The sequence below is a fragment of the Papio anubis genome, chromosome 4 (assembly GCF_008728515.1).
Source record: "Papio anubis isolate 15944 chromosome 4, Panubis1.0, whole genome shotgun sequence".
In the NCBI taxonomy this organism is placed as follows: Eukaryota; Metazoa; Chordata; class Mammalia; order Primates; family Cercopithecidae; genus Papio; species Papio anubis.
This window is the reverse complement of record NC_044979.1, coordinates 57,691,886-57,717,758: the sequence shown is the minus strand read 5'-3', so window position 1 is coordinate 57,717,758 and position 25,873 is coordinate 57,691,886. Positions and strand designations below refer to the sequence as shown.

Here is a 25,873-nt window from a genome sequence, read left to right as displayed (position 1 = left end):
TAGTACTAGGATAAATAAGCCAAAGAATTTTAGGCAATTATCACTTCAAAGAAGAATGTCTAGGAACCCAGTCATTGGTCAAGAGCTTTTTACCTTGTTCTCTTGGTAACATCAATGTTATCTTCACAAGATAAACAATTCCTAAAGCAATAAACATTATCTATTACAATTAAAAGCTGATAAATCGAGAGTCAATAGTTCACGCAACTCTGAGTGTGAAGACAGTCGCAGTGTATGCGTTCTGTATTTCTCAAGAAGACTTGCTATACACCCACACATCTGACATGATTAGAACACACGAATAGTGTATTAAAAATTGCAGTGTATTAAGCCTAAGAAATGATATGCAAGTATAACTAAATTTTGTCCACTTTGAAAAAGGCATAGTTGTTTCCAGCTTATCTCCAATTATTTCCTCCCAGATTGTACAGTTAATGGAGAACTTGTTTTTTCTTCATTTTTTTTTTCTTTTCACCATCTGATTGATATTACTTCCCCATGTTCACTGGGACATAGCATGACAAATGTAAACACATCGTGGTACCTTGTCAAAATGGCATATTGTATTAAAGATTATCATTTCTCTCTACTTCTAAAACCCAAATGGCACTGAATATTAAACAAGATTGATTTACTGTTAACAATTCAGTAACATGTCTTTTTTTTCTTTTTCTTTTTCTTTTTTGAGACGGAGTCTCGCTCTGTCGCCCAGGCTGGAGTGCAGTGGCGCGATCTCGGCTCACTGCAAGCTCCGCCTCCCGGGTTCCAGCCATTCTCCGGCCTCAGCCTCCTGAGTAGCTGGGACTACAGGCACCCGCCACCATCCCCAGCATTTTTTTTTTTTTTTTTTTTTTCCCATAGAGACGGGGTTTCACCATGTTAGGCAGGATGGTCTCCATATCCTGACCTCGTGATCCGCCTGCCTCGGCTCCCAAAGTGCTGGGTTTATAGGCATGAGCCACTGCTCCCTGCCACAATTCAGTAATATTTCATATCACTGATACTACTAAGGGTTTTACCTGAAAATTTCCAGAAGTGTCTTTGCTACATTTTGTTGCCTTTCCATATCTTTCCACATCTCCTTTTTTACGTTGCCCTACTGTACACCTGCAAATGATGTCGCTCTCCCCTCTGACCCAATTTATTCTTAAATGTCAGCTTAAATGCTCTAGCTCATTAGTCCTTTCCTGTGTGGGTATAGCACCCATTGCAATGTGAGGAATTAGTCAAGGACAAGGTCAGCAATGGGGTCTTGGAAAGACATTAGCACTCTGTTTAACAACAGGTTGATGAAAGATTTTTCTATCCATTCCCTTTGACATTTCACATTAATATGATATTTTTGTTCAGCTGTCCACAGTGGTTTCCCATACCAGTTAGTTGACAGCAATAGGCCTTATGTTTTATTTTACATCCTTTGAAAGTTATGCTGTTACCTTTTTTCTCACAGCATTTAAATCCTTGGGGGAATTTTTCAACAATACATTACCATGATTTAGAAACTGAAATAACTTTGTATCATCCTAAGGCCTTAAACTGAGAGGGGAGTGTTAATTGCTTTGTTATGTGTTTAGAGCTGACCTTCTCTCCCTCATAATTTATTAAAATGATAGAAATACTATTGATTCTTTCACTAAAATGGAGATAAATCTTGGCGAGGGAGAGCAGTGTATGTCCTGACCCAGAGAAACCAGAATAATATTAGCAGATGATAAAGTAATAGATTTGTAAAATGGAAACATTACACTATTGCTTTTTTACTATGTTTGAAAGACAGTGGTCATGTGATTGCCCCAGAGACAGTGTTTATAGAAACATATTCTTTCAGAAAATGGAAGGTGATGCTCCTGATACAACTTTGTGCTAGACTTTAATTTGTGGTTAAAACCTTGAGTTTCCAGGGGGAATAGTTACTTCTAACAAGTAGGGATACTGATAGCTAGGCACCTTGAATAATCTACCAAGCTCTTTTGGTTAAAGCACTGGAAATGAAGACTCAGAGTTTTTAAAATATTTTCTTCTGAACTGAGAGATAGATTTCTAGTTTCTTTATCAACTAGAGTTTTCTCCTTTCTTGGAAATGGCATCAATATGTTTCTCTACTTCTTTCAGCATAGCCACCTCAGGTATTTATTGGAAAATGCATAATAGATGGATTGTTCCTTTTTTGTTTATTTTTATTGACATACAATTCATATGCCAGGAACTCTACTTCTTTAAGCGTGTGCAATTTAGTGGGTTTTACTATATTTACAGTGTTGTAAACTACCATCAGTTTCTGACTCCAGAATCTTTTCATCACCCCCTATTCCCTACAAAGAAACCCCACTCCTATTAGCAGTCACTCTCCATTCCACCCTCCACCCTCTCCTGGAAACCACTCGTCTATTTTATGTCTCTATGGATTTGCCTATTCTGGACATTTCATACAAATGAAATCATGAAATATTGTTTCACTTAACATAGTATTTTTAAGATTCATCCATGTTGTAGCATGGACCAGTATTCTGTCCTTTTTTATTCTCTATTATAGTTAAATAATACTCCATTGTATGGATATTCCCCATTTGTGTATCCATTCATTAGCTGATAGTCATTTGAGTTGTTCCTACCTTTGGGCTATTATGAATAATGATACTATGAACATTCGCATACAAGCAATAGTGTGGACATATGTTTTTATTTTTCTTGGGTAAACACCTAGGAGTGGATAGATGGATTATTTTCATACACTAATTTTAAGTGAAAAGCAGACCAAATTACCTTTCAGTATTTGTACAATTTTTGGAAGACTGTAATTAACTCATCATTTCATTAGGGAAGCCATTGCTCCTTTGGTCACCTTTTAAGAATTTGTGAATAGGAAACAGAAATATTTTTTCCAATCTCTTTTGCCTGTAAACACAGAAAAAAAAAATTCTGAAATTAGAGGCAATGTGTGAATGTGTGTCTGTGTGTAGATTTCCTTTCGGATTTTTCTGCCACAGAAACAATAAATTTATTTATCTATACGAATAACATATGTATTATTTTTTATATAGCTGTGGTCAATATTAGGCTAAAAAGAAAATAGTCAAAAATGAATTGTAAAGCAAGCTGCCTCAAAATCTGCATTTTTTACATAGAAATAAGAAAGCCAACCCTCAAAAACTGAACATTAGATGATTATGCATTAAACTATTTGCATAATGCTCTTAGATTTTTGTCATTTAAAAAATGAGAAAAAGTACACTCTGAGAAGGGTAGATTAATAAATCATCTCTCCTAATTATAGTACATAAAAAGACAATAAATTAATGTTTTCAATGAATGTTTAATGACACAGGCAAATGTACAAAATATGACATTAAGTCTAATAGAAGACTACCACCTATAAACACAAAATTGCATATAGCATTTTCCGAATTTTATAAATAACATATGCAGACAAGCTAAATATTTCAAAATGCTAAAATGTAGTTATTTGTGGAAACTTTTGATGCTTTATTTAGTTTTCTAAATTTTATACAATCATAAATTATAAATATAATTAGGGAAAAACAGTAATTTAAAAATTGTCCTTATCATGCTGTTATCAAGACAGACAACCAGTGAATTCAACAAAACCTGAGTCATTTTCATAAAAGAATCAACCAACTTCAGCATTCAGATGCATAAAGATAACAAATCTCATTAAGGATTGTACTGGATAATAACGGTGTAAAATAGGGACATTCAATTGTTTAAGAAAGAATTAAATGCTATATTCCAAAACTGAAGCCTCAAGTTGCTGAAACATATCCACAAGTAGTTGTCAACCAGACATTTGGTTGTCACAACTTGGGGGCCTGGGAGTTGCAAACATTATCTGGTGGATAGAGGCCAGGGATGTAGTTCAATATCCTATAACACACAAGAGTACTATAGCAAGGAGTTAGAAAGCCCAAAATGTACCAAAATTGAGAAATCTTGATACAGATTATCTGTTTTAAACCATCAATCATTTCATTAACTTAGATGACTTAAATAGGCAGCAGTCATTAAATATTTAAAGCTTTTTTTGGACTTGGAATTTAGAAATGTCATATATCTGAAGTTGATACTCACGTGTAAGATAAATCTATATTGTAAATTTTACAGTAAAGTTAAAAAAGTGATACTTAGATTACAGCTGGTACTAAAGTTACTACAATAAAAAATGAAATTTAGACTTTGATACTCAATATTGTTTAATGAAAATTTATGCTGAAATAAATTACTTTTGGAAAATAACATTTTTGTACTTCAGTTTCTCATTGACACTGTAAGCATATAGGATTTTTTCCTTCATTAAAGTGATCACATAAATCTAATTTATTATACATCTACTAGAGATTTTATATGTAAATTATATTGACAGACTATTCTGATGTATTTACTAAAAAACATGGCTATATCTTCAAGGCTCTTTGTTTTATTAAAAATGATATAAACAAACTGATTACTAGCAAAATATTAATATGTAAAAGTTAATTTTTAGAAATTATGGAGGTACTATTGAAGTACAACTAAAAATACATTGCCATATAGAATTCTGATGACTGAAGAAAAAAATACAAGGGGGAGACTCTTTCGTGAAAAATTAGTAGAACACTGAAACTTATTGGATACAATTTAGAAAAGTGTTTGTATTTGACAGCCTGTCTCTTCAAGGAGTGGACTTGGCTTAATTCTTCAGCCTTGCCCCAGGCTATAGTTTCCTTCACTCTCTGAACTTCCCCACATCTCTTCTTACAGGAGATTCTTTCAATGCAATACTGTCTCTTTCATAGTAACTGAAATTTTGTGATTATTTATTACTTGTTTGTCTTAACTTATTTATTATCTGTCTCTGACATGGGATGCAGGCACTTTGTTCTGCTTACTCGGTACCCAGAAGAACCATGATGCCTGAATGATTTTGGAAAAAGGAGTCAAACAACATTTTTAAGCACCTATGATATGCCATATGCTCATCTATGTGCTGATAGTTTAGACTCTTATTCCATGAGACTTACAATGTAATGGGGGCAATGTCCGGGGAACTCTGCCATAGGTGAGGTGTAGGGCTCTAAGGAAATACAATAGAAGCTACTCAGGTGGTCAGAGAAAAATTCCTGGGAAAAATCATGTTTAAGCTTTGACCTAAAGGATGGAAAAATGTTTTCCAGATGAAGAAAAGGCAAAGTATCTTCCAGCCAAAGGAATTCTCCCAGATAACTATTTAAACCTGGTACATGGAACTTCTTTTCACCCTGGTGAATATGCAGAAAATATGAGAGCATATTCTGTGTATGTCATAATGTGTAGTTCTGTGTAATTTAACATTAAGCATCAGTTAGATATTCAGTTGGAAGTTGGATGGATCTGCAGCTTAGGAGAGGAGTTTAAATTGGATGTATGGATTTGAGGAGCTGTCAAAGTACAGAGAAGGGATGGGTAAGGCATGTGTAAGGATGAGATCTCCCAGAAACAGCATGCAGACTGAGGGAAAATAGAGGCAAGGTGTACAGAAATACCAGCAAAGAGTGAGGAAGAGAGAAATCAAGAAAGCAGTGTTGCTAAAGATGAGATTGCGAGGAGTTTCCAAGGCAAGTGATTGGTGAGCCATGCCACCCCAACTTAGGGCCAGGGGTCACATGCTTGGGAGACATCACACGTGATAGGGATTGATTTAACACTTACAAAGTCAATGTGATCATTATGAAGGCAATTATAGGAGCAGATTTATGCATTTTAGTGGTGGAGGCAGAATTTCAGCTATAGTACTTCGGTGTATGACTAAGTAATGAGGAACCAGTGACAATAAGTGTAGATAATTTTTCAAAGGTTACTTATGAGACAGACTTGGGGGAGAAGTCAGCAGTTACATGGTATCATAGAGAACTGTTTTCAAAATGGAGGACAAAGTATGCTTTCTGGCATAGAGACAGAGCCAGTGAAGATGGAGAAGTTGAAAATGTAGGGGAAATAGAGGGCATAACGAATGGAACCAAGTCTCAAAGGATATGGGTTAAGTGCTTTATAGCTTTCATAATGTATCTACGTCAGTTAATGTCTTAAATGCTTATGATAACATTTTCACATGGGTCTTATTACTTCTACTATACAAATGAAAAAAAAATGAGATTCAGAAAGTTTTAGTAATTTGCCCAAGGGTACACAGCTAATAAATGTTAAAGCTGAGATTTAAACTCTTGTCTGTTTCCAAATCGCACGTTCTTTCCCACTAAATGATGCCGACAAGCCCCAGCTCTTTAATGTTGGAATATTCACCTACAAATAACAGAGCCCCCAAGACAAAAAGGAGAAACTGTCCTGGTTTGTTTTCAGATGCAGCATCTCACTATTTGCTCCTCAACTAAAGAATAAACTAGATAGCAGCTGAAAACATTTCTCTAAATAGGTTGACTCATACTCTGGACTCTACATAAAGTGTGGTCAGCAGGTTGGCAGCATCAGTATCACCTGGGATCTTGTTAGAATGTCACATTCACAGGCACATCACAGACTTTATGAAGTTACGCTCTGAGGGTGGGCTCTAGAATCTATGTTTTAACAAGCAAACCAGTGCCGAGACCAGCTCAGTTGGGGAGACCCTAACCCAGCGGTGCTAGAGGAATTAAAGACACACACAGAAATAAAGAGGTGTGAAGTGGGAATTCAGGGGTCTCACAGCCTTCAGAGCTGAGAGCCCCGAACAGAGATTTACCCACATATTTTTAACAGCAAGCCAGTCATTAGCATTGTTTCTATAGATATTAAATTAACTAAAAGTATCCCTTATGGGAAACGAAGGAATGGGCCGAATTAAAGGAATAGGTTGGGCTAGTTGACTGCAGCAGGAGCATGTCCTTAAGGCACAGGTCAATCATGCTATTGTTTGTGGCTTCAGAATGCCTTGAAGCGGTTTTCTGCCCTGAGCGGGCCAGGTGTTCCTTGCCCTCATTCCGGTAAACCCACAACCTTCCAGGGTGGGCATCATGGCCATTATGAACATGTTACAGTGCTGCAGAGATTTTGTTTATGGCCAGTTTGGGGATCCGTTTATGGCCAGATCGGGGGGGGGGGGGGGGGGACTTGTTCCCAACTTGTCCCTCTTCTTTGATTTGCAAATTGATAAAAGTAAGGGCAGCTTTATCACGGTGAGCTACTTCTTGCAGGAGTCAGGGTCCACATCTGCAGACTGTACAAAGACAACCAACACAGATTAAAAGCACAATCGTCATTGAAATTACAGAGCTTCCAAGTGTTTTTATCCTTTATAATGGGTTACTAACTGCTAATTTGTCTGCAGCTCCTTCAAGCACTCCAGTTTCTGGCATTAAGGTCAGGTGTGCCTGGGATGTTTTAAATATTTGTTCCTTAATTTTGCAATATCCAAAAACAAGTTTGTAGAGTGTCCTTTTAGATGCTTTTTTAATTCTTTCCCAAATTTTGTTCTTATTAAGAGCATTTAATTGTTTCCACAAATCCTTATGTTAAGCTCCTAGAGCGTGCCATATCATTGAGTTTGAGGTGTCACTACACTGCCATGGTTCCAGATAATAGGAACTCTTGCTGTACTTCTTGCCATTTCTACCATCTGACCATTTTTTCCGGACCAGCTGAACATAATGTGGCCATGTCACACAGACTGAGAGGTGCAATTCAAGTTAAATATTCCCTTAGGGGACCAATTAGTAATGATTCCATAGGATTCATTTGCAGCACCTCTATCTGTTCTGCAATACAATCTTCCTAAACAAGTACGTTCATTTTTTCTGGTCAGGTTCAATTTTGTTTACAAATAGGTTTTTGAGGGCAGTATGCCTCAATTATAGGAGCAGATTTATTATGGTAAATACTGAGATCAGAAAGTATGTGTAACTGTGTCATGGAATAATTAAATCTAGGCATTATTGCCAGACAAGGTTGATAAATATGCCCAATAAGTATAATTGTTCTCTGTGTCAGCCTTTGTTGAAGGAATACTCATGGCAGTGGTGATAATCACTATCACAGCTACCATTAAATTACTCATAGTGACTAGCTGTCCTGCTTTCCTCAGGTTTTCTTCCGCCATCTGTGACAGTTTTTTGATATGTCCTCAGGTGGGTGGCTGTGTTGACGGCTGTTGCTCATGACAGTTGGAGTCCTTCTCAGTGTCAGCCTCGACATGGCTGCAACCAGGGGGTCCTTGGGATGCTCCTGGAGTCTCTTCCTCAGCATCTGGCTCATGATAAGGTTTCAAGTGTCTTAATGGTATCCAAATCGGCTGTTGATTTTGACCTGGAGAAACACAAGCATAACCTCTACCCCAAGTTATTATTTTACCTATTTCCCAACTTTTTGTCATCGGATCTCTCCACCAAACCAATTGTTCTGCTTCTGTCTTTGCACTTGTTTTCTGTAGATGCTGTTCAGCTGCTGATACCATCTGGCCTTTGGGCGGGCTCAAAAAATTTAAAGTTAATAATGCTAGTTTCAGTTGCATCTATGCGGTTCCATATTATTTATTTCCCCCTTTCTGCTTTTGCAACTGCTGTTTTAGGGAAAGATTCATTCTTTCCACTATGGCTTGTCCTTGAGAATTGTATGGGATACCAGTAATGTGTTTAATATTCCACGTAGAGAAAAATGTAGCTAGAGCTTGGCTAGTATAGCCTGGGGCATTGTCTGTTTTAATAGAAGCTGGAATGCCCATCACTGCAAAACACTGCAAAAGGTGACATTTAACACAGGCAGAAGACTCTCCTGATTGGCATGTAGCCCAGACAAAGTGAGAAAAGGTGTCCACACATACATGTACATAAACTAGTCTCCCAAACGAGGGAACATGTGTGACATCCATTTGTCAAAGAGAGTTAGGTTCCAATCCTTGAGGATTAACTCCTCCTGTAAAAGATGAGGAATGTACCATTTGGCAAGTTGGGCATCACTGGATAATATTTTTAGCTTCTTTCCAGGTAATACTGTATCTGCATTTGAGACCAGAGGCATTAACATGGGTTAAATTGTTAAAGTGTCTAGCATTAGATATTGCTTTAGCAACTAGGTGATCAGCCATTTGATTCCCTTCAGTCAAAGGTCCTGGAAGAGATGTATGAACCCTAATGTGAGTGTTGTAAAAAGGGTGCATTCTACTTCTAACTGCTGTTTGCAGTTGGGTAAATAAAGTCAGCAGTTATCCATCTGTATGAAATCATAACTGAGCATTTTCAATTGACTGTGTGGAATGAACCACATATGACAAATCAGAAATCACATTAATAGGCATATCAAAAGCAGTCAATGCCTCAATTACCATGACAAGCTTCACTTTTTGAGCTGAAGTATAGGGCATCTGGAAAACTTTACTTTTCAAGCCAGAATAAGAAGCTTTACCATTACTAGATCCATCTGCAAAACAACGAAAATGCTTAGCAGGCTGCAGGTTGTTTACTGCAGGAGTTGTAAATGCAAACAGTTTACAGTCTTGCTCAGCTAAAGGGAGAGTAAAGAAACAGTCTTTTAAATCTATGACTACTAAAGGCCAATTTTTTGGAATTATAGCAGGAGAAGGCAATACTGGCTATAATGTTCCCATAGGTTGTATAACTGAATTGATAGCTCTTAAGTCAGTTAACATTCTCCATTTACCTGATTTTTTCTTAATTACGAAAACTGGAGAATTCCAAGGGGAAAATGTTGGAGCTATGTGCCCATTTTCTAATTGTTCAGTAACTAATTTCTCTAAAGCCTCCAGTTTCTGTTTACTTAGAGGCCATTGCTCTATCCAAATTGGCTTATCTGTTAACCATTTTAAAGGTATAGGTTCTGGAGGCTTAACAATGGTCAAGATCAAAAATTATTTCCTAATCTTTGGCAGGAACTTTGTTTTTCCTCTTGAAGCGGTTCTTTCGAAACTTGCAATAGTTTTTCTAGTCCCATACCAGGGACATACCCCATTTCATGCATTGTACGTTGACTTTGAGGGTTATATAATTGTTCTGGAATTAGAACTTGTGTTACCCATTGTTGTAATAAATCTTTTCCCCATAAATGTATAGGTACAGAAGCTATAATTGGTTGAATAGTCCCAGGTTGTCCGTTGGGCCCTTCACAATGCAAAATATAACTACTTTGATATACTTCAGCAGCTTTACCAACTTCAACTATGTTAAATTGAGCAGGTTGAATTGACCACATGGACGGCCAGTGCTGTAGAGAAATGATTGAAATGTCTGCTCCTGTATCTATCAAACCTTTAAATTTCTTTCCCTGAATAGTTATTTCATAGGTAGGATGTTTATCCGTGATTTGATTTGCCCAATTAGCTACTTTGCCTTGTTTATTTGTGCTTCCAAATCCTCCTGTTCATTTAATTTCACTTTTTCCCATTCCCACATATTGCACAATCAGGAGCTGTGCTATGTGCTCTCCTGGCTCTCCTTTCCAGGGAACAGAAGTAGATATAGCAATCTGAATTTCCCCATTATAATCTGAATCAGTGACTCCTGTATGTATTTGTACCCCTTTTAAACTTAAACTTGACCTTCCCAAAAGTAATCCTATTGTTCCCACTGGCAAGGGTCCACAAACTCCTGTTGGGACCTTTTGCAGGGATTCCCCAGGCAGAAGGCTCACAGCTTTTGGGCAGCATAAATCTACTGCAGGCTACCGGCTGTGGTGGGGGACAGACATTATATTGGGGTGAGGGAATGGCCTGAGCTGGAAATGCTCCAGTTTAGAACGGGACCCAGGACGGGCCCCTCATGGCGTTTCCTGAAATGGGGTTCCCATCTTTATTAGCCCAATATTTTCCTTGTTTATATTTTGGACATATTTCAGGCTCAGCAGTTTTCTTTTTTCCCCTATCTGGTGGCCTGACTCGCTGATTATTTCTACATTCTTTTTTAGTATGAATAGCTTGTTTAAATTCTTGGAGTAATTTAAAAGGAGAAGACTCAAATGTAGCTATAATATTTCCTTGTTGATCTGTGGGGTATATTCTAACATGGAACTGCCAAGCCTCTAAATCAGCCTCTCCTCTAGCTTGCTGAATTCCTGCCTGAGTGGAACTAAGAGCGGTCGTTTGAGGCGCTGTTCAAACAGTTACTGGGGCAACTACTTTTCACCCAGTGTCCTCCAGAAAAGAAACATCTGGAGGGTCTTTTTCTTCAAAATAATCATGAGGGAGTGCAGAAGGGTAGGGATGAACCTCTCCCTCCTTTGCCACTTTAGCTTTAGCTGGCAAATAAACCTGTTCTGTAATCTCTTCTGTTACTTCATTGTACTCTCGTTCCTCATTCCTCCTCATCATCAGTGTGAAAAAGTTCCAAGGTGAAACGAACCAGACCCCACACTTGTCCCTGATGCTTCCGAGCTCCCCTTCTTACTCACTACGGGGATTGATTTAAGAGTACTCGGGTGTCCTCCAGCTAGTTTTCTGTTCCAACCATCACTCTGGCAACATTTCAACCTGGATTCAAGCCCCCACTATGGACAACACTTGCTGAGACCAGCTCAATCGGGGAGACCAGCTAAGTCAGGGAGACCCTAACCCAGCGGTGCTAGAGGAATTAAAGACACACACAGAAATATAGAGGTGTGAAGTGGGAAATCAGGGGTCTCACAGCCTTCAGAGCTGAGAGCCCCGAACAGAGATTTACCCACATATTTTTAACAGCAAGCCAGTCATTAGCATTGTTTCTATAGATATTAAATTAACTAAAAGTATCCCTTATGGGAAACGAAGGAATGGGCCGAATTAAAGGAATAGGTTGGGCTAGTTGACTGCAGCAGGAGCATGTCCTTAAGGCACAGGTCAATCATGCTATTGTTTGTGGCTTCAGAATGCCTTGAAGCGGTTTTCTGCCCTGAGCGGGCCAGGTGTTCCTTGCCCTCATTCCGGTAAACCCACAACCTTCCAGCGTGGGCGTCATGGCCGTTATGAGCATATTGCAGTGCTGCAGAGATTTTGTTTATGGCCAGTTTTGGGGCTAATTTATGACCAGATTTTGGGGGGCTTGCACCCAACATTCCAGGAGACTCTGATATGCACTAAAACATAAGCAGCTCTACATGGCTTGATCATACTCAACTTATTGTACAAGAATATTCATTTGAAAACACTTTTAAAAACTAATTATATAACTAACTAAAGTTTCAACACAGCCCAAATATGTAGGACCATTTAGTATTATCAGAATGCTATTTGTTGAAAGGTATCTTAGACTAATTTATGTTTGATAATTCCCATTTGGTAAACACTGGGGAGCCAATTGTTGAACTGATAATGTATACTTATGATATAAACACCTAAATGTTTTTAAAAATTAAATAAAATGAATTAAACAAAATTACTACTTGAAATTACTAATTACACTTTTGAAAACGAATCAGTTTATTTTGGAAATGAAAGACAGTAGCTGACATATAAAATTATGGCAGAAATAAAAGAAAAGTATTCCTATGTGTAGAGTTAATGACATCTTTGATAATTATGGCATAAACTAACTTATGGCTTAAACTAGAGGACTACAGAGTTTCTAAGAAAAGACCAGACTTTTTAGGGTATTTTTGATTTTTCCATTTTCATTATAAGTGAACAGTTAATTGGTTCATAGATTTTAGTTGACTATAAACTGTTGTATAGCATGTTATAGTTTGGCTCTGTGTCCCTACCCAAATCTCAACTTGAATTGTACCCACGGGGGGCAGTTTCCCCCATGCTGTTTTTCTGATAGTGTGTGAGTTCTCACAAGATCTGATGGTTTTGGAAGTATTTGGAAGTTCCTTCTTTGTTCTTCTGTTTCCTGCCATCTTGTGAAGAGGGTGCCTGCTTCCCTTTTTGTCATGATTTAAGTTTCCTGAGGCCTCCCCAGCCATGCAGAACTGAGTCAATTAAACCTCTTTCTTTTATAAATTACCCAGTGCCAGGGAAGTTCTTTATAGCAGTGTGAAAATTGATTAATATGTAGCATTAAGTCCTTAATTATTTGACCATTTTGATAAATATACACATTATTAAACATGGTTACTATTTTTAGCATCACAAATATTTTAAAGAAAACATGATTTGACTTAAGTTCAATGCACTAAAATGGCTGGGTCCGACCAGCATGTTTTCAGTAAGTCCGTGTTAGAAATGTACCTCCAGCTATTCTACATTTTTTATGATAATCATTTGCAAACTTTAAAGTTTAAAGAAATCATGGGTTCAGGAAATCATATTATCCTATGCCCCATATGCCTATAAATTTGTAAGTCGCTACCTTTACTTTCTTTATTTTTATGCTTCTCTTTTCATTCCTCCTTCCCATTCTTTCCTCCCATTCCACCCTTACTAAACCCCTTTCTTCTTCCCTATTTTATCTTATTCCCTTTCGTCCCTTACTTTCATTCACAACTTTGTGCAAAAAGAAATCCGGATGACTTTCAAACATATGCACATAAGATGAGAGGTGCTAACAATATAGTTGGAATCATTAAATACTAGAGTATCGCATGGTGTTTACATTAAGTGTTATAACACATCTTGGAATCTGTTTCTCCTATATAAATCACCCTTATTTAGTTACTGTTTTATTTGCTTAACAGGGAAACAATTACATTTTACCTTAATAGTCTGTGTATTCTGTAACTATTTAATTGATTCTGTTAGTTTTGTGACTCTGTATGTCTTTCTGCTATTATTTTAATTGCAGCCTTTCTGGACTAATATCCAAAAAAGAAAAATATTCAATATTCAATGTATATTTGAGGTGCTCATCAACAGTATCAAAAATATATTTGTACCTACAGATATAGACAGTGAAACATTTGGCTATAAGAATTTCTTATTATTCTAACAGTACACATCACTAATATAGTTTCCATAATTTAGAAGTCTGACACACACACACACACACACACACTCTCACACACACATAATGCTTTTATTTAATTAATTTTTAGGTATAATATTTTGGAGAGAAAAAAATGGAAGAGGATAAATGAATTGATAAATTTGACAAGCCAGTTGGTCTAACAGTGATATGTATGATCAATTGCTCTATTTCACCAGCATTCTTCCTCCAAGTTAACCTGAACCTGATTAGATGATTCTGTGATGAAGGCCAGTGGCAACCTTCAAATACATGCCATGTTCAAGTTTTCAAGATTTATATCTGTCTTTTAGGATTTACATCCATGAAGAAAAACATCTACAAAGACAATGACTAAGCAGATATTTAAGATAAAGGTTGACGTGTTAGTCTAATCAACTAGACCCAGCATAGACCATTATTTGGAACAAGTTCCTATAAGAATGTTACTCATTTATATCTCAAAGATCAAGCTTTCTGAGCAGTTTTCAGAAAAAAGTAGATGCATTAAAGATGCATGAGGAGAGTCAATCTACGATGTCAAAGAGACCTAAGTGATTGTGCAGGCTTCAAACAACCTACAGTACCCAGTTAAAAGCCTAGGACTCTGAAATAGTTGTTTTTCAATGGCTGTTATTGAGATGTTGAATTCTCATCTAGGTGATGTTTCCAAAAGCCACTTTGCTAGTGAAAAGCTTCAAACGGAACATACTGCAGGTTTCAAAGAACGTAGTTTGGTAATGCTTCTAGTAGGAAAAAAAGAGGTAGTAACACAAAATTAAGCATTCCTAATATCATAAAATTCAGTTCCATTAAAACTGTAGTTGGAATTTCCTTTGTAACTTAAATCCATTGATAAGATTTAAGTGTGCATTTTACATTTAAAATACTCTACAACCAGCCACCAAAGCTTTTAAGAAATATTTTATTTTTATAATAAAATCTTTCAGTGTTGCTTTTTGTTAGAATATTACATATGCTATATACTGGTTAGTTCCTTTTTAAAAGAAACTAATTGTCTGATGAATACCATGGAGAACTTGTCTCCAAATAAGCTTGCTCTTGTAGTCACCAAAATGACCAACTCTTTTGGTTCTATCTTCCATAATAAAAATGGAAAATTTCTTTATGTCTATAAAGCAATACATCTAATTAATATAAGAAAATTTCTAAAGAGCATGTCAACAAGTGAAAAATGATTTAATCAAACCAAGAATAAATATTGAGTGCCTATATCATGGCAAGAAGCTAGAGTAGGATAGGCTTAAAGACGACTTCTTTGAAAAAACTATTTTTGATCTAGAAACAATGTACAAAAACATGAAGTACAGAATTAGTAAGATGCCAAAATCATCACTTTGATACATTTATTAGTAGAAATCTCTTCATTTATTTATTTAAATTGAAATAAGTAAGTTGTAAAAAAAAATGATGATTTCTCCAAAAGAAGATAAGCTATCACTAATAAATGAAAAGATGTATATTAAAATAGCCTTATGATTATATAAATTATTTATTTTAATTTTGATTAATCTGAACTTCACTACTCAGTACTATCAATAAGCATTGACAATAACTCAAGGTAAAAATTAAAAATAAAAACTCACATTTTAAGAAACCAATATTAAGTTAGTTATGCTATAGAGGTGAAAAATAATATTGATATTAATATTTGAAAATATCTGATACTGTGCCATAATGCATACGCAGTCTGTTGTACAAGGAAAACATTGGACTAAGAGTTTAAAAACCCAGTTCAAGTCCAACCTTTTGAACTACCTTATCTCCTGACTTTAGATCTATTTATTGACTTCCATGTGCTTCAGTTTTGTAAGAAAGGTGGAGGTGAGAAAATGGAATTCACTTGCATCATGCTGGAAATTTATCCTGCTTCTAAGTATTGTATCGTTGTGATGTTATAGGAGTTAGTTACCAACACGTCTATTAAAAATATGCTGACTTCTGCTGATATGGTGACTGCACAAAGAAAGAAAATTCTATGTGAATACCCATTACTGTTTCTTTTGCCATGTTGCGATCATTTCTTATTAGAAAACAACAAAGCCAAGGTAATGAGAAAATAAAGATCTGTGGGTGCCGTCGGATTGCAGCAGGGAGTCTATTATACAGCAGAACAGAGGATCAGCAAGCTGAACCATGGCCAACATAACTCTCTCTAAGAAAGAGAGAAAACATAACTATGCTTTCCTCTGTATGGCTCAGACCAACGTTTGTCTTCTGGTCATAGGAAATTATTTCCATCAATAAAATGGAACCATACATATATTAAGATGACGGTTTCACATTTTCCTCCTGCCACATTTATCCCTCCATCCTTTCTGGCCTATGCTAACACTCCCTCCTGGGAGTGAGGAATGAAACGGCAAACCCTGTCAGTTTTGTTTGTGATCGCTTTGTTACACATTTATGGTTTTGGAGCACCCTAAGCAACCTCATCTGCTTCTCACAGGTAGGAGATTCACTTCCTCAGGGAAGCATTCCCAACTTCTCTGACTACGGGAAAATAATATTTTCCTTTTTAATCAAGATCTTGGATATATGGGATCAAATTTATTTCCATCTTCTGTTCTTGCAGGCTGCTTAAACCAAATCATATTCACATATTACATGCTACATCTGTTGCTGATTAACTGCTCTTATAGAACTATGTAATTACTTTTTATTCATAAATTTCAAAGAATGGAAGAAACCATAAGACACCACTTAGCACCCTCTAGGATGGCTATAATAAAAAAGACAGACAATAATAAATGTTCAGAGGATTTGTAGAAATTGGAAACTTTGTACATTGCTGGTGGGAAGGTAAATGGCACAGCCATTTGGGAAAACAATCTGGCAGTCCTTCAAAAAGTTAAACATAGAGTTACTATATGACCTAGCAATTTCACTTCTGGGTATATACCTGTATTAGATTGCTCCTGGATTGCTATAAAGAAATACCTGTGATTGGGTGATTTCTAATAAAAGAGGTTTCATTGGCTCACAGTCTGCAGGCTGTACAAGCATGGTGCTGGCATCTGCTTAGCTTCTGAGGAGGCCTCAGGGAGCTTTCAGGTGTGGCAGAAGGTGAAGGGGAGCAGGCATCTCAAACTATGAAAGCAATAGCAAGGAGAGGGGAGGTGCTACACACTTTTACACAATCAGATCTCATGAGTACTCATTCATTATTGCAAGGACAGCACCAAACCATAAGGGATCCATCCCTATGACCCAAACACCTCCCACCAGGACCTACTTCCAACGTTGGGGATTACTTTTCAATATGCAATTTGGGTGGGGACGAATACCCAAACTATATCAATATCTAAGAGAAATGAAAACATTATACATAAAGCTTTTATACATATGTTCATTTGCAGAATAACTCAAAATGGACAAACAGTGGAAGAAACCCAGATGCATCAACTGATGGTAAATACAGTATGATATATGTATACAATGAAATATTATTTGGCAATAAAAAGGAATGAAAAACTGATACATGCTACAACGTGGATGAACTTGAAAACTTTTCACTAAGCAAAAGAAGCCACATATCATATGATTTCAGTTATAGAAAATTTAAAGAAAAGGTAGCTCTATAGAGGCAGAAATTGGTTAGTAGTTGCATAGAACTAAGGAGGATGTGGGATTGGAGAGAGAAGGCTACGAAGTGCAGGGTTTCTTTTTGCAGGATGAAAATGTTCTGAAATTGGATAGTGGTTATGGTAGCCCAAACTTGTGGAATATATTAAAAATCACTGAACTGTACACTTTAAAAGGGTAAATTTTGCAGTAAATAAAATACATCTCAGGTTTTTTAAGCTCTGATAAAAATGGAGTTGAAGCCACGCCCATATTGTCCAGAGAACTGTAAATTTAATATTCAAATTTTTGTTTAAAATAAGGGATACACAAGAGTTCAAGGCTACAATGAGCTATGATTACATCACTGAGCTCTAGCTTGGGCAAAAGAGTGAGACTCCATCTCCAAAAACTGAATTTTAAAATATAGGGGACATAATATTGCCTTTCACAGTAGTGAAAGGATTTCTGGCTATGGAGTATAGAAAAAACTTTCAGTTTTCTATTCTAACCATTATATACTACATAATCAAACATAACAAATTTGTTCCTAACAGCTAGAAGTGATCACTTTGTTCTCAAAAACTTCCATTTCAGACTCGATAGGAAGCAGGTAGCACTCTCCCATTTGTATATTAAGCAGGGTATAGTACAACAACAAAGGATATTACAGAACCCTGGGGTGCTTCAGCCTTGCTTCTGAAGTCACCAGTTACCATCCCTAGGCTTCAGAGAACAATGGAAGAGTTAAGTTAGGAGGATATGAACAGAGAGGGCTGTGTGAGGAGACACCTGGTCAGGCATTGAGCCTTTCAGTTCAGGGACACACCCAAGCCCACTTTGCCATCAAAGGCAGCGAGTTAGGAGACTAAATACCTGCTAAGTACCCCAACTTTACTCTTCTAGTTCCCCCTGGCATCAGGTCCTCCCCGATGGTCAAACTCAACAGAAGCCAAAGCTTATAACTCACCTTCATATGGTCAGATTTTCAGGAAAACAGAGTAGCGTGAAGAATGGCATAGTTTATCTGCTGGGACAAATGAAAGATGGCCCCCTGAACTATTTTATTTCCACCCATCCTTACAATTACTATGTACTGAATTATTGTCATGCATTTTGTCACCTCCAATAACATAAAATTTTCTTAGAAATGAGGATTGGGTTTTATGTATTTGTGTATTTCCAACCCTACTTTAAAAACTGCATGGTAGACATGTCAAGTATTCAATGAATATTAGTTGAATACAAAATGAAAAAAATTGATATTATTTTCCTTTCTTAATAGTCAAAAACCCAGAAATATAATTTACATTTTAACTACCAAGTCTTAGAATTTCTATCTGTAAGGAATATTTAAGAGAAAATAATTGGCTTTTTTTTTCTTCAGTGAATACTTTGAGCAACTTTAGTTAGGGTTCATCATGTTTCTAATTCAGATATATTTTATTTTAAAAAATAGTAAGAGAAAGAAAGAAACTGTTATTCTGAAAAACATTTTAAAAGGTCACTTACTACTCATTCATATTGACACACTGATTCGCTCCTTCTGCAGGTAATGACAGCCTAAAAATGTCACCAACTCAAATGCAGCCAAATGGACCTTTCCTTTTAAAGTTCAGTTGTGAAAATAACCACCAGTATACATAAGTTTCGCAGGAAAATTATAACTCTCTTTTGAGAGAGTTTTTAAAGTATTTGACTCTCTTGACCTCATTCTATGAATTAAAACAATTTATCTTGCTGTACAATGAAGGCATGAAATGTAAATTCACTATATAACTTTTCAGAAGAAAAAAGATATGGAACTTTATTTATAAAAGAAGTGTGTGTTTTAAAACATACTAATTGAAACAGTGGAGGCTGGGAGAAGTAGAAAGTACAGAAGTTAAATGGGGCAAATCAGTAACTGTTACATCATTCTGAAAAATCAAGATCAATGAAGTTAGTTGCCTGATGTAAGAATTAAACCTCTAATAAACATTTTAAAATAATTTTTGGCTGGGTGCTTACACCTGTAATCCAAGCACTTTGGGAGGACAAGGTGGGAAGATTGCTTGAGCTGCAGTGAGCTGAAATTGTGCCACTGCACCCCAGCCTGGGTGACAGAGAGAGACTTTGTCTCAAAAAAAAAAAAGGTAATTTTGAAGTTCTGAGCTGATAACTGAACTGCTGTAAAATTGCTTGGATTCTTGCTCAAAGAAGAAAATCTTTTGGATGAAAATTGTAAACATGTAAGACATTTCATATTCAGAGGGACCAATAGTATGTGGAAATCTAACCTATTCTTGGAAGGAGGAGTTTTGAAGAGTGGAAAAACATGAGCCATTGGATGGGGCCTAACAGGGCATGAATCTACTAATGAAACTATGGTGTGGCTGATAATGTATGGGCTTCATATCACAGTTGTTGCTTGTGTTGATGAGATATCTTCCAAACTTATGTCCTTGCTCTGAATTTGGGGGAAAAATGTTAATAAGAAATGCAAGTTTCTACTTCCAACCAAATGTCATATCATAAATTATGCTAATAAAAAGAAGAAGAGTATTTGTCCTATCTTAGTCCCTCTTTATCTAAAGACTGTCATACTCTTCCCCAAAATCAGTGAAAAGTGGGTGAATCCTTCATCCCATATATCAAGAGCAAAATGGAAAAGCTGTTTGTTGTACAAACAATTCTTAAAGATAAAAAAGTGATCATGATTAAGAGACATTGTCAGAAAATACATAGGAATTTTCATAAACAGTTTTCTTTCAACCGTAACAAAAGATCAATGAAGTTAGTTACCCAATGTAAGAAATAAATGTCCAATAAAAATTTTTAGATAATTTTTAAGTTCTGAACTTATAACTTTGAACTGTTGTAAAATTGCTTGGATTCTTGCACCAAAAAAAAAACAAAACCCATTTTGATGAAAGTTGTAAAAGAAAAATTATTTCGATTATGGAAATGTTAATAGAAAATTATGAAGAAACAAAGAAATATTATACAAAAAGTAAAGATTTTAATTCAAGCTACCAAACAATTCCCTATGGTATAAGGAACTTTCTGACAATACCACTACATATCAATAAATCTAAAATTTGAAAAATCTCAAGTGCTTTTTTTAGCTTTAGTTGAGTCGTACAACATTAGAGACATAGCCCAGTTAATACTTTGGATACATTCTTCTCAAAAAAACTTCAGAATTTATGAAGAAATACCAATTTTGTGAACTAAAAAAAGTGAGCTTTGGCATATATATTTTTGAATCTTCAAACATCAAGAAAAGAATGTGAGCTCTATGTGAAAAATTTAGTTTTGATCATGATGGTTCATGCTCCAGGTATGTTAGGTAAAAAGTACAGATTCATTGGAATTTTAAAACAAGAGACTTAGGCTTTATTTCACTCTATGATGCCAGAAATATTTATACTCAGTTATCTGAAGCAGGCTTTTTGATAAGTGTCAGGGATATAGTTGTTAAAATCATTTAGTATACAAATATAAATTGATGAATAATCAATAGTTTATGGAATTATTCAAAGAAACAGAATACAATAAATGTACTGATTTTGCATTCTACCAGTGCTCTTTAATTGAGCCATGAAAAAGATTCACAAAGATTTGCTGTATCATGAACTTCAATTCAAAATTTTCAAGAACAAAAGAAATAGTTGCCAGATATTCATAAACAAAGACAAAAAAGGCATATGTTTTACCTTGTCTCACCAATATCAGAAAGTACATAAACAACATAAATTTGAAGTTCACAGAAAAGAAAAATCTTGTAACCTAGATGGACACTTATAAAAATTTATATTCAGGCCGGGTACAGTGGCTCACACCTGTAATCCTAGCACTTTGGGAGGCTGAGGCGGGCAGATCACGAAGTCAGGAGATCGAGACCATCCTGGCAAACACAGTGAAACCCCATCTCTACTAAAAACACAAAAAAAATTAGCCAGGCATGGTGGTGGGCACCTGTAGTCCCAGCTACTCAGGAGGCTGAGGCAGGAGAATGGCGTGAACCCAGAGGTGGAGCTTGCAGTGAGCCAAGATCGGGCCACTGCACTCCAGCCTGGGTGACAGAGCGAGACTCTGTCTTAAATAAATAAATAAATAAATTATATTCAAATTGAAGCTTTTGATAATATGAATGTATACAAATAATGTACATTTTTATAAGGTGAATATGCAGGTTTAATTGCTATCGACAACATCACGTCAGTCTTGTAGCTGCACAAAATACACAAAAATATGAAGGATGCTTTGTTGAGATTAGTAACTTTAAAGTTTTAAATTTAATGCAATTGCCCTTTGAGTTCAATGTTACTGCGTTGGCATCAGAGTTAGTGAATTTACTCCAGTCAGACACTTTTTGAACCTGATATGCTTTTGTTTCAAAGGGTCAAATCAATTCTTATTTAAAAAAGAACCAATTTTATATTTTACTAGAAATTACTTTGGAATGTTTGTAACAACTTGGCTGTGTGAAATTACTTTTTTAAAAAGAAATCTTTTATTTTAGAATAATTTTAGTTTTACAGAAAATTTATGAAGGTAGTACAGAGAGTTTCTACACACCACTCACTTTCTTCTATTATTTACATCACACATCACAAGTATATCGTATGGTACATTTGTCATAATTAATGAAACAATATTGATTCAATAATATTAACTAAAGTCCACACTTTATTGATATTTCCTTAGTTTTTACTTAGTGTTCTTTTTCTGTTCCAGGATCCTGTCCAAGATACCATATTACATTTAGTCATCATATATATTTAGGTTTTTGCTGACTTTGCACTTTGGAGGAGTACTGGTTAGGCATTTTGTAGAATGTCTCTCAAATGATATCTCACTGATGTTTTGATTTTTTTTTTTTTTTAATTTCATGGTTAGGGTAGAATTGTGTGTTGGGGGAGAAAGGTCCATAGAGGTAAAACATCATTTTCATTCCATCAGATCTAAGGGACATACTATCAACATGGCTTATCAGTATTGATGCTGACTTGATCACCCAACTGAGGTAGTTTGTTAATTTTCTCCACTGTTAACTGACTCTCATTACCCCTTTTCCCATACTATACCTTTTAAAAAGAGGCAACTGTATGCAACTCATATTGAAGAGGTGGGGAAGGCCGGGCATTATGTCTTATGCCTGTAATCCCAACACTTTGGGAGGCCGAGGTGGGTGGATCACTTGAGGTCAGGAGTTCCAGACCAGTCTGGCCAACATGGTGAAACCCTGTCTCTACTAAAAATACAAAAATTAGCCGGGAATGGTGGCACATGCCTGTAGTCCAAGCTACTTGGGAGGCTGAGGCAGGAGAATCACTTGAACCTGGGAGGCGGAGGTTGCAATGAGCTAAGATCATGCCACTTCACTCCAGCCTGGGTGAAAAAGTGAAACTCTGTCTCAAAAAATAAAATGAAATAAGAGGTGGGGAGCTGTGCTCCACCTCCTCGAGGGTGATAAACTGACATAATTTATTTTGAATCCTTCTGTATATAGTTGTTCTTTTCTCCTCTATTTATTTATTATGCAATCATTTATTTATATCAACATAAACACATGGATATTTATTTTATACTTTTGGTTATATTTCAATATTATAATATTTATGTTGTTCAAATTGTAAGTGTGAATTTATATGTTTAGCACTTCCTTATTTTCTGACAATATGAAATGTGCTCATTTTATATATTTCTAGAGTCCTAGAATTAAACAGTTTCCTAAAGAGGCTGGGTGCACCATGGTGAGCCACGATGTATTCCCAGCACATTAGGAGCCCAAGGCAGGAGGATTGCTTAAGTCTAGGAGTTCAATACCAGCCTAGGCAACATATAAGACCCTGTTTCTACAAAGGAAATTAAATTTAGCACCTGTAGTCCTAGCTCTTCAGGAGGCTGAGGCAGGAGGATTACTTGAGTCCAGGAGTTTGAGGCTGCAGTGAGCTATGATCATGCTACTGCACTGCAGCCTTAGTGACAGAGTAAGACCCTGTCTCAAAAAAATAAAAATAATCTTAGAAAAAAAAATACATTTCCCTAAGGAGTCCTGGTTCCTTTTATTAAGAATGGTATTAGAACCCAATATCTGTGCCCTAGGTAGGCTCGTTGCTAATAGAGTGTTGTTTCTAGGTGACAGCAAGAAAATATATTTGTGTACAATGACTTAGGTATATATAAACATCTATAAATATTTTAATGTGTAACCATTATTATCTATATGAAGCTAACATGAATTTATACTGATGTCTCTAATCCTATCACCACATCAATTATTCTAGCCTCCTCTCCTTGCATGTCTGTAACCTCTCATTTCAACAGTGAGAAATCTGGCTTTTACTATTTGCAATTCATTTATGTAATTGTTCAGTTCCAGGAGATGTGTGTATGTGTGTAACCTGCATACTTTTGTGAACTAGGTAGTATCACGGTAGTTTATTTTGCCTTTAGTCCCAGACTCCACTCGATTTCAGTCGGTTGGGTCATCATCTTTTCCCACACCTCCATCAGTGAGGCTGTTTCGTACTTTTTGTAATGCAGTTAAATGTTTTGTCACATTCTGCATTTCATCCTAGAACTCTCCTAACCTCCTAAACAATTGTTTAATTTGCATAATTTAAGATTCATTCTGTGTGCTGTAAAATTCCATGAGATTTGACAAATGCATATTGTCATGTATCCAACATTACACCATCACGCATAATAGTTTCACCACTCCAAAATTCGTCTGTGCTTCACCAATTTGTCACTGTCCCCACTACCACCAAACTCTGGAAACTACTGGTTGCTTTCTATTTATAGTTTGCCTTTTCTAGAATGTCAAAAAATTAGAATCCTACAGTATGTAGCTTTGTTACACTGTTTTCTTTTTTACTGATTGATATGTTTTTTTTTGTTTTTGTTTTTGTTTTTTTTTTTTTGAGATAGAACCTCACTCTGTCGCCCAGACTGGCGTGCAGTGGCACCATCTGGGCTCACTGCAAGCTCCGTCTCCCGGGTTCACGCAATTCTCCTGCCTCAGCCTCCTGAGTAGCTGGGACTACAGGTGCCCGCCACCACACCTGGTTAACTTTTTTGTATTATTAGTAGAGACGGGTTTTTTTCACCGTGTTAGCCAGGATGGTCTCTGTCTCCTGACCTCGTGATCTCCCTGCCTTGGCCTCCCAAAGTGCTGGGATTAGAGGCGTGAGCCACTGCGCCCGACCTATTAATATGCTCTTAAAACTCATCCATATGTTTTCATGGCATGAAAGCTTATTTCTTTTAATCACTGAATAATATTCTATTGTATGGCTGTACCTCTGTTTATCCATTTACCTACTGAGGGGCGTCTTGATTACTTCTAGCTTTGGATTATTATAAATAAAACTTCTATAAACATCCGCACAGAGTTTATTGTGTGGACATAAATTTTCAAATCGGTTGGAGATATCTCAATTTTTAAGTTGGGTAGAGAAGAATCAAGGTGACCAGTGACCAATACCATTGCTTAAGATAGTTGGCCTTCAGTAAATATTGACTGACAGGCTTACATGCATTATTTTCAGAAAAGGTAAATGAGGATCCAGCCAGTTAGAAGAGAACTTTCACTTTCACACATAAGATTGAATCTTAGAGTGAAAGAAGAAAATGGTTTTAGGTTGAATATCCATCACTTTTTTTAAGAAAACTCGTTTTTTATTCTTAAAAATGAGCTCTAATTTTGTAATCCTTCAATTTAATAAAGTGCCCATTAAATAGTCCCTTAAAATGATGTCATGATTGAGAAATGTATGAAACACTCCAGTTTTATTAAAATGTACTACAAAATCATTATTGTAATTAAAATTCTAGGGTTAGCTTACCCTAGAATTGCAAAGGAGGTCAAACTAGTAACATATATTTATAATGCTAAAATAAATGCATAAACTTTGGTAGTTCATTTTGTAATTTGGGAGCTAAAACTAAGTTTCTTCCCAAAGGGAGGAATGTTTTTTGACCTCTAAACTTCTTTTTTGTATTTATTTATTTGTTTTTAATTTTACTTTAAGTTTTGGGATACATATGCAGAATGTACAAGTTTGTTACATAGGTATACATGTGCCATGGTGGTTTGCTGCACCTATCAACCTGTCATCTAAGTTTTAAGCCCCACATACACTAGGTGTTTGTCCTAATGCTCTCCCTCCCCTTGCCCCCCACCCTCCAACAGGCCCTGGTGTATGTTGTTCCCCTCCCTGTGTCTGTGTGTTCTCATTATTCAACTCCCACTTATGAGTGAGAACATGCGGTGTTTGGTTTTCTGTTCCTGTGTTAGTTTGCTAAGAATGATGGCTTTCAGTTTCATCTGTGTCTCTTCAAAGGACATGATCTCATTCTTTTTATGGTTGCATAGTATTCCATGGTGCATACGTGGTGCCACGTTTTCTTTATCCAGTCTATCATTGATGGGCACTTGAGTTGGTTCCAAGTCTTTGTTGTTGTAAATA

General features: G+C 36.3%; 1 protein-coding gene and 1 long non-coding RNA gene across 10 annotated transcripts in view; both read left to right on the top strand.

Moving 5' to 3' along the window:
- LOC108584773 overlaps positions 1-20,295 on the top strand; it is a 142,939-nt gene extending 122,644 nt beyond the window's left edge. Inside the window, exon 2 of the long non-coding RNA XR_001900322.3 lies at positions 17,207-20,295. This is a non-coding gene — a long non-coding RNA (uncharacterized LOC108584773). The remainder of the gene's footprint in view (positions 1-17,206) is intronic.
- LOC101024293 (membrane-associated guanylate kinase, WW and PDZ domain-containing protein 2) overlaps positions 1-25,873 on the top strand; it is a 1,445,327-nt gene that overhangs the window by 627,848 nt on the left and 791,606 nt on the right. The gene's annotated exons all lie outside the window — the stretch shown is intronic.